This window comes from Phalaenopsis equestris, unplaced genomic scaffold (assembly GCF_001263595.1).
Source record: "Phalaenopsis equestris unplaced genomic scaffold, ASM126359v1 Scaffold000086, whole genome shotgun sequence".
In the NCBI taxonomy this organism is placed as follows: Eukaryota; Viridiplantae; Streptophyta; class Magnoliopsida; order Asparagales; family Orchidaceae; genus Phalaenopsis; species Phalaenopsis equestris.
Window position 1 is genome coordinate 132,086 of NW_018164528.1, and position 16,611 is coordinate 148,696.

Consider the following 16,611-nt stretch of genomic DNA (forward strand, 5'->3'; position numbering starts at 1 on the left):
CACTGCTCTTCTACACTTGTCTCATCCCCATCATTACTCCAAAGCTTCCTTTGTTAACCATCTCAAGCCCCAATTGCTTCACTACTTAGGTGAAGATGAAGTTGTAAGTCGTCCCACTATCTACCAACCCCAGTACGGTTTGCTCCCCGATCTATCCCTAAACTTTCATGGTGTGGTTCAGTGTGAATCCCATCACTGAGTTCAACCAGACTTATGTTATGTCCAAGTGAAGGTGTTGCTCCTCCACCATAACTTCCTTTATTTCTTCATCTCATGCTTCCTCGTCATACACTAAGAGAACCTGCAAAGTCTGATCCTTGCAACGATGTCTTGGGGAAAATTTCTTAGTGCACCTAAAATATAGCTGCTTGGCTCAATTTTTTTGAATTTCTATCTTTGTAAGGCATTCGAAGGTCACTCCCAATCGTGGCCTATTATTTATGTCCTGTGGAGCCTCTCTTTGGAATCCAATTGGTACCATCAAGGTTGTAGCGTTTAGATATGGTACTCTAACTTTGCTACTCTTATTAGATCATTCTATTGCATTTTTATCTTCAGTCAAATGTGCTATTTCAATTGTTTTTCCCAATCCTCGTGGTGTCAACAGACAAAGTGTTGCTCGAATTTTTTGCTTCAACCCCTTCATGAAGTTTCCTACCAATACTACTTCTGTCATCTCTCTCTCATGGCCAGAATATCTCAAAATTCTCCCTATAATCTATGAAACAATCTTCCTGGATCAATGAAAAAATTTGCTCGTATAAATCCCTTTTCTGTGTGATTCTGAAATGCTCCAACAATCGATCATTGAATTCTTCACTTGTTCTGATTTGCTTATGTTGTTCTCTCCATTGCTGTAGCCTTTCATTCCAAATACATGGTTGTCGTCATCAATTTTTTTCCTTTGTTAGTTCATTAACAACGAAGTATCTCTCCACGTGATAAAGCTAATTATAGTCGTCCTCTCTCTTTAAATATCAACATCTTCAACTTCCTTAGTCGTAAGTCTCCTTTCTAATTTCCTCGATTGAAGCTCGTTCCACCATTGAAATAGTGGTTGGGTTCCCTTCCTCAACCCATATTGATTTTCCTTTTTCCATGTCTGAGTCTCCCATAATTAGGTCATCCGCCCTTATAGGCTCCACAATCGCCTTCCATCCGGAAGACTGCCATAATAAAAGGGTCTGACATGGTTAGATGCAGCCCTCGACCATTGTTCCACCCACTGTAGTTCTCTATTTCAGGTTGAAATCCTTAGAATCGATTTTCTTCAGCTTTGAATTGCACATGATCATCCCGTTCTGTCTGTTTTCATTCACCCTCTAGCCCTTCTGATGTCACTCGGTATTTCCTGACCAAATTCTTTTGGATCAATCGTTTTCCAAGCTCGAATTGCATGCCACCATCTGATTCGTGTGCTTGTGCTCGTTCCAGTCTTCTGGATATCTCACATTTCCTTCTAGGTGCTGCCACTCAGGTTCGCTCCCGACTCTTTCTCTCCATACCGCGGCCACATATCCGCTTAAGAGAACGAACCAGCCTGTTCACGATTCAATTTGATTGCTGCCACTGGGGTGTTCTCCAGATGCCTTTGCTCGATCCTGCGGCAGGCGGCTGCTCCATGGACTTGAAATACTCCTCTTTTCCCGATCTGATTTGGTAGCAAACATAGTATAAGTGTGTAATGATAGGGTCGATGATGTTCCTAATTGCATGAACTATGATTTATTGTTTGTTGCATTTTGACCAACCAATCTTTGGATGCTTGGCTGATGTGATAAATGCCACTGCTTTTAACAAGTTCCATGCAGCTATCATGTCATTTAGATGACTATGGATGCGAACACAGCAAGAATCGTCTGCTTAAGTGGTGAAAGGCGATTTATTGTTTTTATTGAACTAGTGCCTCAATATTACTACCCAGGTTGTCTGATGGTCGTGGACAAAAACTCAATAAGTACCATCCAATCATTAGATATGTATGTACCAAAATTTTTGGGACTCAAAGAATGCTAAAGATCATTGTTTTATCTAAATGGTTTATAGAATAAAGACAAGAAATACCAATTGTAGAGAAAAATATTTTTAATTTACTAAAATGAGAATTTCTTGTAGACTTTTAGATGGTTTTGTTGGTAATTATATGAATAATTTTTATATTTCTCCATAGTAAATGGTGATGATCACATCCATTTATGATCAAATCTTTGTTGAATGATGGCTGTCCATATCACACACCAAATTGGTAATCTTAGCCCACCCAATGGTTGAAAAAACTAATATAAAATTTGTCAGTCTAACTTTATTAGTGTAGTCCAAACAAGTCATCATTCTTGATTAGTCGATACAATACCTCTTCCAAATATTGGGGCCCAACCTGGTGACACTCGATGATGCCTTCATTTACCCCATCCATGCAATCCTATTGATGAAGTATTTCTGCTATGTTGAGTTGTTCTTAGCAGCAGGCTAGTTGAAAGATTAACAATGGAGAAGCCCATTGGCATAGTAAATATTAAGAGGAACTAACAAGAAATATATTTTCTTTGGCAAGGGCTAACTACCTATCTATGGTTAGTGTCTCCACTCATCGCAGCTAAGTTTGATCTTTCACTTTGTGGTAAAATAATAATCTTTATTGAGATAAACTCAATACAGAATGCTTAACAAGATTAGTATATTCATAATCTGACCTTTGACAATGATGAATGTAGGCTCAAACAATCATTAAAGTTGACTGAGATTATTAACAAATCTAGTTGGCAAGTCATATAAATCTTCTCAACCTCAGGGTAATTTAGCTGATATATATGCATAACAGTTAGGCAGTCCTATAGACCAAAGTATATTCATTATTGTAGCAGTTTAATGTTTGTATAATTTATTTAATTAGAACTTGAATGTGACCACGCTGACGATTACACAATAGCAGGCGTAAATATCATTGATGATTACACAACAACAATAAGCATCAAGATCAACGATCACACAAGAAACAAATATCAACACCAAAAATCACATGAATTTGACATTATTCCATATAGAATTATGCTGAACCTCCCACCATCACTTCAATATTTTGACATTCTCATTTTCTTAGATACACTAGGGTCGATAGTTATTTAATGTTGATAAAAGAAAATTAGAACGATTAAGAAATTCTTGTATGGATTTATTCTTTTCATCCATTTTCTCTCCGAAACAACTAAAGATGATTTAATTCCCCCCACCTTTAGTAGGTGTGAGTCTTCAAGTTGACTTCCTTTTGAATACTCGCTAAGTCGTTGGATTTCTCGTGGTCTGGCACTGACAAGGTAACTATTCACACAACTCTCTTATTTTCTAGCACTCAAGTCGAAGGGATCAATAATTGTTGTCCTTTAAGGTGCTAGATTTATATTGGAGAGGCAAGTGAGAGATCATGAGTCTATCCATTGTTTATATTGTATTCGACTGTTATGCAGGAAGCTAGGAATACGGGGAAGACCTATTTTAGGTTAGGGCATGTTTCCTTACTTTATGAGTTGCAGGATGGGACCATTAAAGATTCTACTACAACTGTCAAAAAGCAAAGGAATATATAGTCCTTCTTGGCTCATCTTAGAGCAAAAATTTACACATTTGTCCAAACAAATTAAGTTGCTTTGCCAAGCCCTAGCAACTACCTACTTTGACGTCCAATTTGTCAAGCCACCATGGACGGATCTCCATCCACTCAACATACATCATTACTAATTAAAAGGATTCAAATATAGCAGAACACACTTTTCATTCAATTTATTAATCACCCTACCCAGCCAGAGCATCTAAACGGTCAATCCTTTATTCTACTTAATCGATCATTTCTAAACTGAATTAGAAACTATTGAAATTCAGAATAATGTAGAATATTTTTATTGATATGAAAGGCGATGATAACATTTATATGAATCCTAAGGAAAGACAATAATAAGAAATAACAGAAAAGGAAAGATATAACATCTCATATTTCTAATTAATCAATTCATATTAATTTTTTGGAGATACGGGAAACAACATAAAATAGGAAATGAAATAAAATCTAAAAAAATAAGTCTAAAATAAGAAATAAAATAAAGTTATATTAGAAAATAAATTTAATCCTCATAACTTCTAACATGAATAAATTATTTCCTAATATAAATTCTAACACTTCCCCTCAAGTTGAAATATAGTTAAAAATCATGTCTAGCCCGGATTTAAAAAACATCAAATAGTGGGCGAGGAATATTCTGTGAAGTAGAACATGAAGTCTTTGTTATTTATAATAGTTGTCTTTAACTGCAGTTCCTACAATGTCTGTATGTAGGTGGAAGACTCTTATAGGTAATGCTACAGAGGAGTTTGCAGGAAAGTAAACAATCTGCAGAAAAAGCTGACTTCTAATTGACTGCGGTTGTCTTTGACTGCAATTTCTGCAGTGTTTGTAGATAAACAGAAGACTCCTATATGTAATGCTACAGGGGAGTTTGCAGGGAAGTAAATGTTCTGTAAGAAAAAATAAACTTCTAGTTGATTGTGGTTGTATTTGATTGCAGTTCCTATAATGTTTGTAGGTAGGCGAAAGACTCCTGTAGGTAATGCTACAGGGGAGTTTGCAGGAAAATAGACAACCTCCAGAAAAAGCTACAGGTTATGATTTGCAAAAAAAAACTCCAGAGGTAGGTCTGCTGCAGTAAAAAGGTCAGAGGAAGACCTAGTGCGTGAAAAAGCTCCGGAGGAGGGCTTGCTACACGAAAAAAGTTATGTATGAGGGCCTGCTGCAGGAAAAATGTTACGGAAGAGGGCCGATTGTGAGAAAAATGTTTCAGAGGGCCAATTGCAGTGAAAAGCTTCAGAGGAGGGTCTATTAGAGGGAAAAACTCCGGTGGAAGTCCTGTTGTTAGGGAAAAGCTCCAGAGAAGTCTGTTGTGGGAAAAAGCTTCGGAGGAAGATCTGCTGCAGGTAAAAGCTCCGGAGGAAGACTTGCTGCAGGAAAAAGCTCCGGAGGACCTATTGTGGGAAAAAGCTCTAGAAGAGGGCATGCTGCAGGAATGATTGTTGTGAACAATTGAGTAAGGCACTTTCATGTTTGGGTCTAGTTTTAGATCAGAACCCATAGATTTGTAGTGTTTCTCTGTCACTTCCAAGTTCATAAATTGTGTGTTTGTTGCAAATTTTTAACACCCTGTAGAACAACAACATCTTTGCCATCATGCTTTTTAAGAAATGATTTATATGATGGCGGGAGGTTTTCTTGCTTCAAAATGTAATAGGATTTAGATTGAGAGGCACGTAAGGAATACATCACCATGTGATCAAGTCAAAGGCTTCCAGACATTTCCCAAATGTTGGTTCTTTATTCCGCAATTAGATGCCAAAACAGTAGCACAAATCAATATTTAAACAGTCAAGCTGGTATGTTGTGTATCCAATCCCTTTAGGAGTATTGAAAGACCAGCCACAACACCAACAAGCAATGCTCTCCATCTTGCAGTTCTTCTATGCCCCTAAATAGTAGCAATCAATTCATCCACAGAAATAGAAGTTCTGGCAAAGCTTCCCAAAAATAAGCCATATCTTAATGTCTCCTTCGTTGTGCTCACCAGTGCCGCCGCATTTGTGACCATCCCCACCTTTCTTTCATATATCTCTTTAATCCACGACTCAGCCAAGCAAGTAGAGAGAAAAGTGTTAGACCACCCTTGATCCCCGCGTCGATAGCAAATCCCTTTTTGGCAGGCTCGAGACACCTCCTCAACCATCTGCAGCCATCTTCCGTATTCCCTAGCTTTTTAATTGAAGATGAGTGAGAGGAAGGCAGCGCCTATAGAAGATTGCTGACACCACAGATCCGACATTCATTCTAGCCGACTTCTACATCCTCAATAGAATCGACATCGTTCTTCATCAAGAAGGAGCCAAGTTCGATGGAACCTTCGATGGAGATCGGAGGCATGAAAGAGCTACCTAACCTGTAGGATTCTAATAATGGTTAGACCATAGAAGTTGGACATTTTGAAGTACGCCTAAAAGTATTATCGCAACAATGAGAACTCCGACGACTAGAGGATTGCAAGGAGAGAGTTATGGCGGCAGGAAGATGTTCCAGTAGCTAGGGCCCAGCAAGGAAAGTTTGTCGGTTGCTGGGAATAAGGAAGTTTTTGACGACAGGAGTTCTTCTCCCCACTAGAAACTTTGGAGTCTTTTTCAAGGTTCTGATACCATATTGAAATTCAAAATAATGCGGAATATTTTTATTGATATGAAAAAAGATATAAATAATCCTTACTTGAATTTTAGATTAGGAAAGACAATAAAAAGAAATAACAGAGAATGAAAGATATAACACCTAATATCTCCAATTAATCAATTCATATTAATTATTTGGAGATAAAGGAAAAACATAAAATAGGAAAGCCTAAATTGGAAAGTAAATAAATTCAATCCAAGAAAATAAGTCTAAAATAGGAAAGGAAATAAAGTTATATTGGGAAATAAATCCAATCATCATAATTTCTACCATGAAAAAATTATTTCCTAATTTAATTTCTAACAGACTATGGAAATCATGCCAGTTGGCTCTACCTTGAGATGAATAAGGTTTTACTAGAATTGTTTCCTGTACCAATCAACTCAAATTGAACCAGTCTCATAGAAAATTCTTAGAAGGTTATCCCCTCTTGAGTATTTTATCCTTAAAATTCGAACTTGACAACACAGATAATCATGGGCATCAATTTATTCATGTTTGCTTTAGCGACTTTCACTTTTTGCCCAGCCTAATTTACCCATAATAACTTGGACATTGGAATCTTCTTGTTTCAAGGTTGGGTTGTATGAATTCAAGTATTTCGTCCTAATTTATAAAAAGTTGATATGCATTTCATCAAGGTTAATTGAAAGTGCATGATTTAGGCTAGTAATATAACATTTGAGCATCAACCTTGGAATACATTAGGTGAGCTGGAAAAGCAGGTTGATAGGCAGATGGTCTACTTGATCATGGCTTATGTTGCTCCCAACTTCCTCCATGGTTGATGATGCATGGATGGAGTAGGTCTTCTAAAATCTTAATTGTTTTTATTGAGCATTTTTATATGAATGTAAAGTTGCATAGAAATCAGATCATATATCTATGGATTCTTTGATATACTTCCAGTATCACCATGTAAACCTCTCATATTAGCTTTACACATTTATTTTTGGTTCACCATAAATTTTGATGATGGAATCCATGGTTTGCTGTTTGAGCCTGTGGGAAAATAAAAAAGTTAAAACACTTTTGATGAGTTGTTTGATTATAACTCATATGGATGCCATCATTTCCTTTGTGGCAATTTGGGTAGTCCGGCCACAAAGTCTCTAGCAACCTCTTCTAGCTTTCTTGTCAGTATGGGCCATTAGACACTTTATTTTTAGTGTTTGAATTTTATTATTTGGCACGTACGGTCTCCTAAAGCATCTCGCTTGATTGTTCTCTGGTCTTACTATTATTGTCTTTTTGCTATTGTTATGGATGCTAGTTAACTTAATCGAGTATTTCTTCATATATAGATTTCTTGTAATTCCAAAAATTTTCCTCTTCATTTGAAATTTGCTTTGTTTTTTTAAGATATAAGTGATTGAGGTCTTTATTGGCACAAGCTCCCAAATTTAATTATACTCGAGTGAAAAGCCAACAGTACTCTCGGCTAAGGATGCCACAATGCTTGTATTTGGAGATTGGATATGATTTTGGTGCTTGATTTGTGGAGTACATGATCACCCTAATCAAGGTCCATAGTGTAAGATCAAGATGAGTTAAGGATCGAGTGTGTTGATGAAATTCATTTACTTCTTCAATAGCTTGTTGAAATCACACATCATCAATAGGGTTTACATAACATCAAAGTCAAATATTACATAACATCAATGATAAGCATCAAGTTTTAAGATCAAGAGACGGACAATAAAATATCAATGTCGAAGATCACACAGTATCGATATTTCTCGATAGATCTATGCTAAACCTTTAACCTCCACTTTATTAGATTATTTTGATTAACATTGAGATCAATAATTATTTAATGTTGAAATAAGCTAATCAAGAGACTGATGATACTTTATCATATATCTACTCATATCATCTATTCATTCATAACAAGGGAAAAGATATTAAGTTCAACTTAACCATTCAAGGCCTACTAAAGATAGGTTAAGAATCCCCTTCTTGGAGGAGCGATAAAGAGCTGAAATTGACTATCTTTTGAGTAGACATATGCCTGATATGTTGAACATTTCCTTGTTTGGATTTGACAAGGTCACAAGGCTCTTACTCATACAACTCATCTTTTCTTTCTCGTTCAAGAATTCAAATAGGAACTGTTTTTCTTTTATGGTGTTTATAATTATCTAGTAGATGTAAGTGAAATATCATGAAATGGTCCACCATTTATTTGATATCTTGCTGGCATGTGAACATGGAGAAATTTTTTTTGGTGGTTGTGTGGTTATCTTATGAGTTGCTCATCATAATTAAGGAAGGTTACCCTCCTTTCACTTTTGGCATTTTGGTTCTGTGCCACGTGAATAGTGGTCTAGCTAGTTTGGCTGGTGTAGGGCACCAATGCCTTTTTGAGTGATCTTGGTATTCATGAACTTAATACAACATAAAGCTTTTTTCTTAGAGTTGAAATGTCTTCATAAACTAATTAGATCATTGATTCATTTGAATTCGAAAAAAATAAGGCATCAAACTCTTCTCAACATTCTTAAGTTACATGCTTTGTACTAAACTTTATGCTTAATCTCATAGCAAATTTTTCATCCCAATGATTTTCCTTCTATTTTTTTGACATTTCTAATGATGAGTCAAAAAATATTTACTTGGCACTATTATATAATATAACTTCTAGGCTAAATATTAGTGGTCAATGATATCTCATTATTGTGAACGATGCATCAACCTCGCAAGTATATATGTCACTCAAGTAATGCATAAATTTGAGTTCGTGTATCGATCTCACAGGGAACTTATTAATTTCCACAACAGTTAAAAGTTCTAGTTTACTAATCCTAAGTTCAGTTTGAAAGTTCAAAGTTTTTGTTAAATTTTAAAATGACTAATCTTAATTTTTTAAAATTTTAAACTAAATTGGAAGAAAAGGTTTTCTAGCAAGAAACAAACTCTCTTGAATCGATCTAAGAAATGTACGCTAATCCAATGAACATAAAGTAGTTGATAATCAGAAATAGCTCTACTCTTTAGCCTTTTCCAAGATTATAAGAAGAGTTGGGGTTTTGATATTACAATTTAGTTCCCTAAGTCATGCAAAAACCCACCATATTTCCATTTTTTCCTATGTGATTGCACTGTTCTAGTAATAATATTTCTATTCTCTTAAAATAGTGTATGTTAACCCAATCGTTCCGCTAGTGTACTTCCATAGTGCTAGATCACAACCCATTGTTACTTTCCGGGTGGCCAATTCAGAAGTAAATTAAGCTCAAATAGTTAGCATTTCAACATGCAAATTAAGATATTAAGATTCACAAAACATAAATTTCATCTAATTTTCCTAAATCCTAATCCAAGGGTGAATACAATTTAGTAACGAGACATGATAAATAAAAACAAGATATCTTTTGTTAGAAACAAGAAACAAAGTTTACACATGAATCAGAACATCCAAACCAGATTAATCCTTGCTCGCTCCACAATGTTCCTTCTGTGTACAACTTAGCGCATGAACACACTTACATAGGTTGAAACAAAATGGAATACGTACACACAATAGTCCTCCCTCTTGTACTCAAGGTGTTTCTTGGAACGAAAATTTTTTTATCTATTATGCAGCCCAAACCAACTCGAAACTATGTATAATCGTTGCTCCACGTGATTGGGCATCCGTGCATTGGTGGTTAGCATGGGTGCGGGGGTTTTGAGCTCATGGCTCATAATTTTGTGCCTCTGATTCTCCATCTAGGCATCCGACGCTGGGGCGGTGCTTGGTTTAGTGGGGATGTCGAACTCTATAGATTTCTTGCGCAAATTAGTTCTCTTTGAACAGCTGGAGGTTGCATGGCCGTGCCCACATTCCATCTTCTCGGTTTTCTTGCTCTTCCATGACCAGCAGGCGGCACAGGGGCGTTGTCTGTGGGCATGGGGGTGCTAGACTGAAACTTAGCCAAATTTCTCCTCTTTTGCTTTCCAAGTTAACTTCGAACCTATATTCTCCATGTAGGAACAAATACATCTTCCACAAGCATAAAATTAACATAAAAAAGGTGATAAAACACAAAACAAAACACTATATTTTCACTACACATCAGTCAACAATATTATGTCATGAGAGTAACGTTGAAGTCTTAAAGTAAATTTATGAAATTTATTTATGCTTGTTGTATTTTATTGTGTTTGGCATTGAAAAAATTGTTGATGGCTTAATAAAGTGTGGAGGAAATGAAAATATTAAGATGGACGCGTCAAAATTAGAAGATAGATTAAAAAAATAATTATATTGAAGGTATGATTAGAGTGACATGTTATTGTTAAGGTAGCTGAAATTGACTTGGGACCAAATCGATTGCTTACAAATAGAAAGTATGTTCTTGAAAATAATGGCTTCATTTTCACTTATTTTATATATGAAAGAAAATAATCATCCAATTGTCGGGGTATTGGAAATATTTGTAGAGCTCAAAATCATTTTTGCTTTCTTTGTATATCTAGCAAAATTATGTAATCGAATAAATTTATTGTTTTACATGTTTTCCAACTTTTCCAACTTAAAGTAGAAGCTTTTTGATAGTTTGGACGTCTACAACAAAAGATAAAAAATGCACCAACAATAACAAAGCCTTAATGCCACTACATGAGGTCGGCTACATGAATCCTTTTTCTCGATTGCATCCTATTTAGTGTCATATTTTCATTTAGTTTTAATAAATTAAGATCATCTTTTATATAATAAGTCCAAGTCTTCCTAGGTTTACCTCTACCTTTCTTAACATAAGTCGAATCTAAAACATCTACTCTTCTAGTCACTTCTAGTCAACTCTTCTAGTCAGATCATCAGATGGTCGACATTTAATGTGATCAAACCATCTAAGACGACTCTCTCTAATTTTGTCCGTCATTGGAGCTACACCATCCCTATCATGAAGATATTCATTTTACATTTTGTCTATGTGTGTAAAGCCACTCATCCACCTAATCATTCTCATCTAAGCAACACTTAACTTAGTATTATGCTTCTCTTTTGAAAGCCAACATTTCGCGTCATAGAGCATTGTAGATCTCACATTCATCTTATAAAATTTTCCTTTCAGTCTAAGCGGTACTTTTCTATCGCATTTTCTATCACACCTTTTTTATCCACAAAAAGGCCCGAAGCATTCCTCCACTTCAACCAACCAACTTGAATTCTACTATTAACATCCCCATCTATATCACCATCGCTTTGAACAACAGACTCTAGATATCTAAATCTTTCACATCTTTTAATAATCTGATCACCCAATATTACACTTCGATCACTACAGCTACTACTAGTAAAATTACATTCCATGTATTCAGTTTTACTTCTACTCAAGTTTTACTTCTACTCAAATCTTCTACTCAAATGAAGGCCTTTAGACTTCAATGTTGACCTCCATAATTCAAGTTTTGTAGACCTCCATAATTCAAGTTTTTCGTGTGCTTTTTCTCTCATTTTATCCACGAGAAAGATATCATGAGCAAAAAACATAGACCAAGGTACATCCTCCTGTAAATGTCTAGTAAGACTATTCATAACTAAAGAAAAAAGATATGGGCTTAAAGCCGATCCCTGATGTAATCCAACAGAAATAGTAAAATAATTGGTCAATCCTCTTTCAATTGGTCAATCCTCTTTCAAATTGGTCAATCCTCTTTCAATTCGAACACAAGTAACAACTCTAGTATATATATTTTTAATGACTTGAATATAAGTCATATCAACACCTAGTTTCTCAAGAACTCTCAAAAGGATATCTCTAGGAACCTTATCATAAGCTTTTTCTAAATTAATAAAATCAAATGTAGATCTTCCTTATTATCTTTGAACTTCTCCATCATACCTCTCAATAAATGTATAACTTCCATAGTAGACCTACCCGACATAAATCCAAATTGATTATGAGAAATTTTTATAATACCTTAACCTATGTTCAATTACCCTCTTCCATAATTTTAAAGTATGCCTCATCAACTTAATTCCTCTATAATTTGCACACTCTTGTGCACCCTCTTTATTCTTAAAAATGAAGACCAAAATACTCTTCCTCCACTCCTCAGGCATCTTTTTAGTTTTTAAAATAATATTAAAGAGTTTAGTAAGCTAAGAAACTCTCAAATCTCCTAAAAATTTTTAGACTTTAATTGGGATATCATCAGGTCCTGCGAACTTTCCACCCTTGGTTTTCTTTAAAGTCTCCTCAACTTTTTTTTAGTAATTTTTGAGTAAGGCGACGGTAAAAATGAAACGTTTTATTATTATTAAAGATATTAAGATCTCTAAGATCGATTGCATTTTCAGAAACTTCATTAAAAAGTTTATCAAAATAACCCACCCACCTATGTTAAATATCTTTGTTTGAGAAAAACACTTTTTGATTTTAATTTTTAATGTACTTTACTTGAGTTAAATCTTTACTTTTCTTTTCTCTTTGTTTGACTAGTTTATACATATATTTTTTCTTTTCTACATATATTTTTCGTTTATACATATATTTTTTTCCCTCCTTAGTATCTAATCTGTTATAAAGATCACTAAAAACAGAATTTTTAGCGTCACAGATTGTTTTTTTAGACTCTCTTCTGACTGTTTTATATTTTGCCCTAGTTCTCTAAGCTTTTATATTTAAACAAATTTTTATAACATATCTTGTTATATTTTGTTTTTTCTTTTGCACATTATTATTCCACCACCAACAATTTTTATTTATAAAAAATTTTTTTTTTTGACTCTCCAAGTACATCATTTTCTTATATCTTTTTCTATTTGTTTAATAGTGTTTGTTACTTTACCCCACATAGTATTCACATTTTCATGAGCATTTCATGTTTTGAAATCTTGGATTTTACTCATAAAAATAATTTTATTTATTTTTTAGGTTCCCCCATCTAATTCTATGATGATGAGTCATAGTATTCTTTATTTTACAACTTTTCATCTTAAAATTTAGAACTACTAATCGATGTTGGGTACTTAAATCCTCATTAATAAAAATTGTGCCCATTGATAAAATTAGTATGGGCAGATTTGAGAGAAAGTCATAGCTAGGATAACATGAATAGAAATTATTTAAAATGACTTGTGAAGGTAGCAAAAATAAATGAAAACTTAAGAATTTATAAAGCTGATTCTAGATAGGTGGTATAAGGTTAATGATAATCCTGTTGACAACATAAACAGGATTATAAATATCTCGGACTTTGTTCCTAGTAGGTCATTTACTCTTCCAAATGAATAGATGAATCACTCTCCTTTAAGAATAAAATAAGCTTGTAATGACAAGTGCATTAGCACGCTCATTGAGATTTTTTTGTCATTGGTAGCTCCATCAATTTGTGATTTAGAAGCGCTTTCCAGTAAGCATGCATTTGTTGCTAGAAGAAGTGTCGCATGCCCATTTTGTCATCAAGTCTGACAAGTAACTTTCAAACGACGTTCTGTAGGATTATATACAATCATCTAGATATTTTAGTCAACTTGTGCGTCCACTTCTTTGTTTATGCAAATTATTGTAGATATATCTAGTTATTTTTGTAGCATTGCTTTGCTTAGATAGCTACAAGTTCTTTTAAATGTATCCTTATTGAAGTCATTGAATTCAAATTTTATTTTCTGTGCCTGGCTTCATCTTCACAGTCTCCTTATGAACCAAATTTTAGCTATAACTATGTTGAATCTAGAAATAGTCATTGTCTCACACCACCCAGAAAGGACTTGTAAGAGGAAAAAAAAAGTGAAGATGATCCCATGGCTGATCAGGATCATGACAGAGGAAGAGAGTGAGTATGTCAGTCAGCCTCCCTCACCAGAGGAGGAAACCCCTCCATTAAAGGTCCTCTAGTGGCTATGCTCAAGGGCGGCTACATAAAGGATCATATAGAAAAAAGAATGATAGTTCAGGCCATCATGAGATCTGATATTCTCTCTATAAGTGTGGCCTTCGTTGTTGCTAGAACTTAAGGTGTAATGATGAGATCCTGTCCTTCTTGCCGAGCTGGTATAAAGTAAGATCTCTGTGAATTAAGGCAATTTAATAGAGATTGCCAAAATGGTACCTCTGGTGGGCCCCAGACATCCCCGAATATGCCTCGAATATTTTTGTCTCCGTCACGTGCCTGGGATACTCTATCTCTTGCTGAGCCATGCACATTTATTGATATATATTTGGTTTTCTGATTTTTTTTATTCATTTGTCACTTATATTGCACAAATAATAGGAGAGATAACTAAAAAATCTAATTTTCAGACTCTATGACTACATTAGAGAATGTTTATCTCCTTGTCATTCCTATATGAGAAGCTGTCTCTTCTTTTAACTTTTTTTCCTTTGCAAGTTCTTATGATGGACAACCTGCCTGTAGATAAGATTAGGATTCCTAGATCGGAATGTAAGATTCCTAGATTGGATTGTGGGGTTGCTCTTTTCAAGAAGCAAAAGAAGGAAGAAGACAAAGGGGAGAGCTTAAAAAGGGTTAGAACATTAGTGCCTCAAAATACATGGGGAAGAAACTTCTTCCAACCCTCTTGCGATGGTTTCGCCTCTCGAAGTTGACATTGTTGTCACCACGGAACACCTGTGCTTCACTAATCACGGTGACTGTAATTGATTATAGGGTTTAAGGATGACTTCCGTGCTTCGGGTGATGGACGAGTAAGGGGTCTGAGATCCTTATCGTTGCCAAAATTCAGCTCAAGGGGTATCTTTTGATAGTAATATTTTTATTCAAGTTACCTTGTAAATGTTGATTTTATGGAATGTTCTTGCTTTGAGCAATTTGACCTGATTTTGGTGTTTTTTTGGGTGAGGATCATCCTATTGATTAGTGTCTTGTCCAAAATGTAAGTTAGCAAGAGAATTAGGGATTTGGAAAGGGAAATAGGCGAGCTCCGAGCAAACAGCCGAAGCGAAGAAGTTTTTTTGGCTGATCACTTACTGGGTTTTGAAAACTTGCTTGGCGAGCCGAAAGAAGAGCTCAGCTCAATAAGAGTTGTGTTTGATGACATATAAAGACTAGTTGATGACATGACTTCTAGGATGACCATATTCCATCAACCCCTTGAGTCACCTTATTTTGATCAGTTTCTTTTAGGTCATAGGTTAGTAATTCTACATGTGCAATCAGGGAAAATAAATTCAACATTGTAAAGGAGCTTTCCATATTTTTTTACTTTTCTATTCATATCATAATATTTTCCCTTAGAGGAGATGAAATGTCATTTCGTTGGAGGGAGTTATGGCAAATGAGTATCCTAAGGGTCGACTTTATTAATATACTGTTGTTATTTTTCATTCGGTGAATTTTTATTTGTTATTTGTACCGTCATTTTATGTTTATGTTTTTACCTTTCCATTAAATTTAATGAAAAACAATAATCCATTTTGTATGTTTAAACTGCATTATATCTTTTCTTTGGTCACACTTTATGCAGGCGAATCTTAATTCATTTTCTTCCCTGCGGTCATTTCGATACTTCTTGGTTTTTTTTCTTTCACTCTCACAAAAATGGTCTCTGAATTCTACATTTGTCACAAAGCATTTATTCAGAATGTTTTTCGTGGGTTTGAAGTTGAGCATTTCGATGCTTTATGATATCCAGGCCAATTGTGTTTATATTTAGGATATTACCTTGCGTTTGCCTAGAGGGGTTGAAGCACCCCCAATACCCTCAATTATCAAGAGATCTGTTGTTATCAGGACTAATTCAGGCTGCTAAGTTATTAGGTGTTATTAATTTTTACAGGGTGATTTCTGTTCAGATCTTGTTGAATTCATTCGCCGGTATGATGGCGTTGATTGTGTACATGTGATTGATGAAGCTTTCATGGTTCATGAATCCTTTCGCCACTTTTTTTGTAGTGAAGGCTTATAATGACTACATGGTTCATTTCTCTTTGGTTATGTGATTAAGGTCAAGATGATGGGCTTGGAAAACAAGGTTAGGGAGTGGCGAAGCAAGTTCTATTTTATGAAGAGCAGGAGTTGGTGGACGGCTCCCACTAGACCTCAACCCTTCCTTAAGGAGGGATTAACACGTCTCAAACTATCCTCGGAGGAACATGCAAGTAGGGGTGTAAACGAACCGAACACGAACGAACAGAGCTTGTGTTCGTGTTCGGTTCGTTTGAAATTTAGTTTGTTTGTAATGAGCTTGTGTTCGAAATTGTTTGTGAAGTCATTGTTCGTGTTCGTTTCTTAACGAACGAGCCGAATACGAGTTGTTCGCGAACGACGAGTCAATTTGACATCCATAATATTAATACATATAAATAATATATTATATTAATTATATAACTTATATTATATAAATGTATAATGTCTATATTAGTAATATTAGTATATTACTAATATAGTATATTAATATATTATTATTA

At 35.1% G+C, this 16,611-nt stretch overlaps 1 pseudogene; it reads right to left on the reverse strand.

Annotated features, from left to right (window-relative positions):
* Positions 1 to 1,522: 1,522 nt before the first annotated feature.
* LOC110019904 lies at positions 1,523 to 14,388 on the reverse strand (annotated as a pseudogene).
* Between the last annotated feature and the right edge of the window lie 2,223 nt (positions 14,389 to 16,611).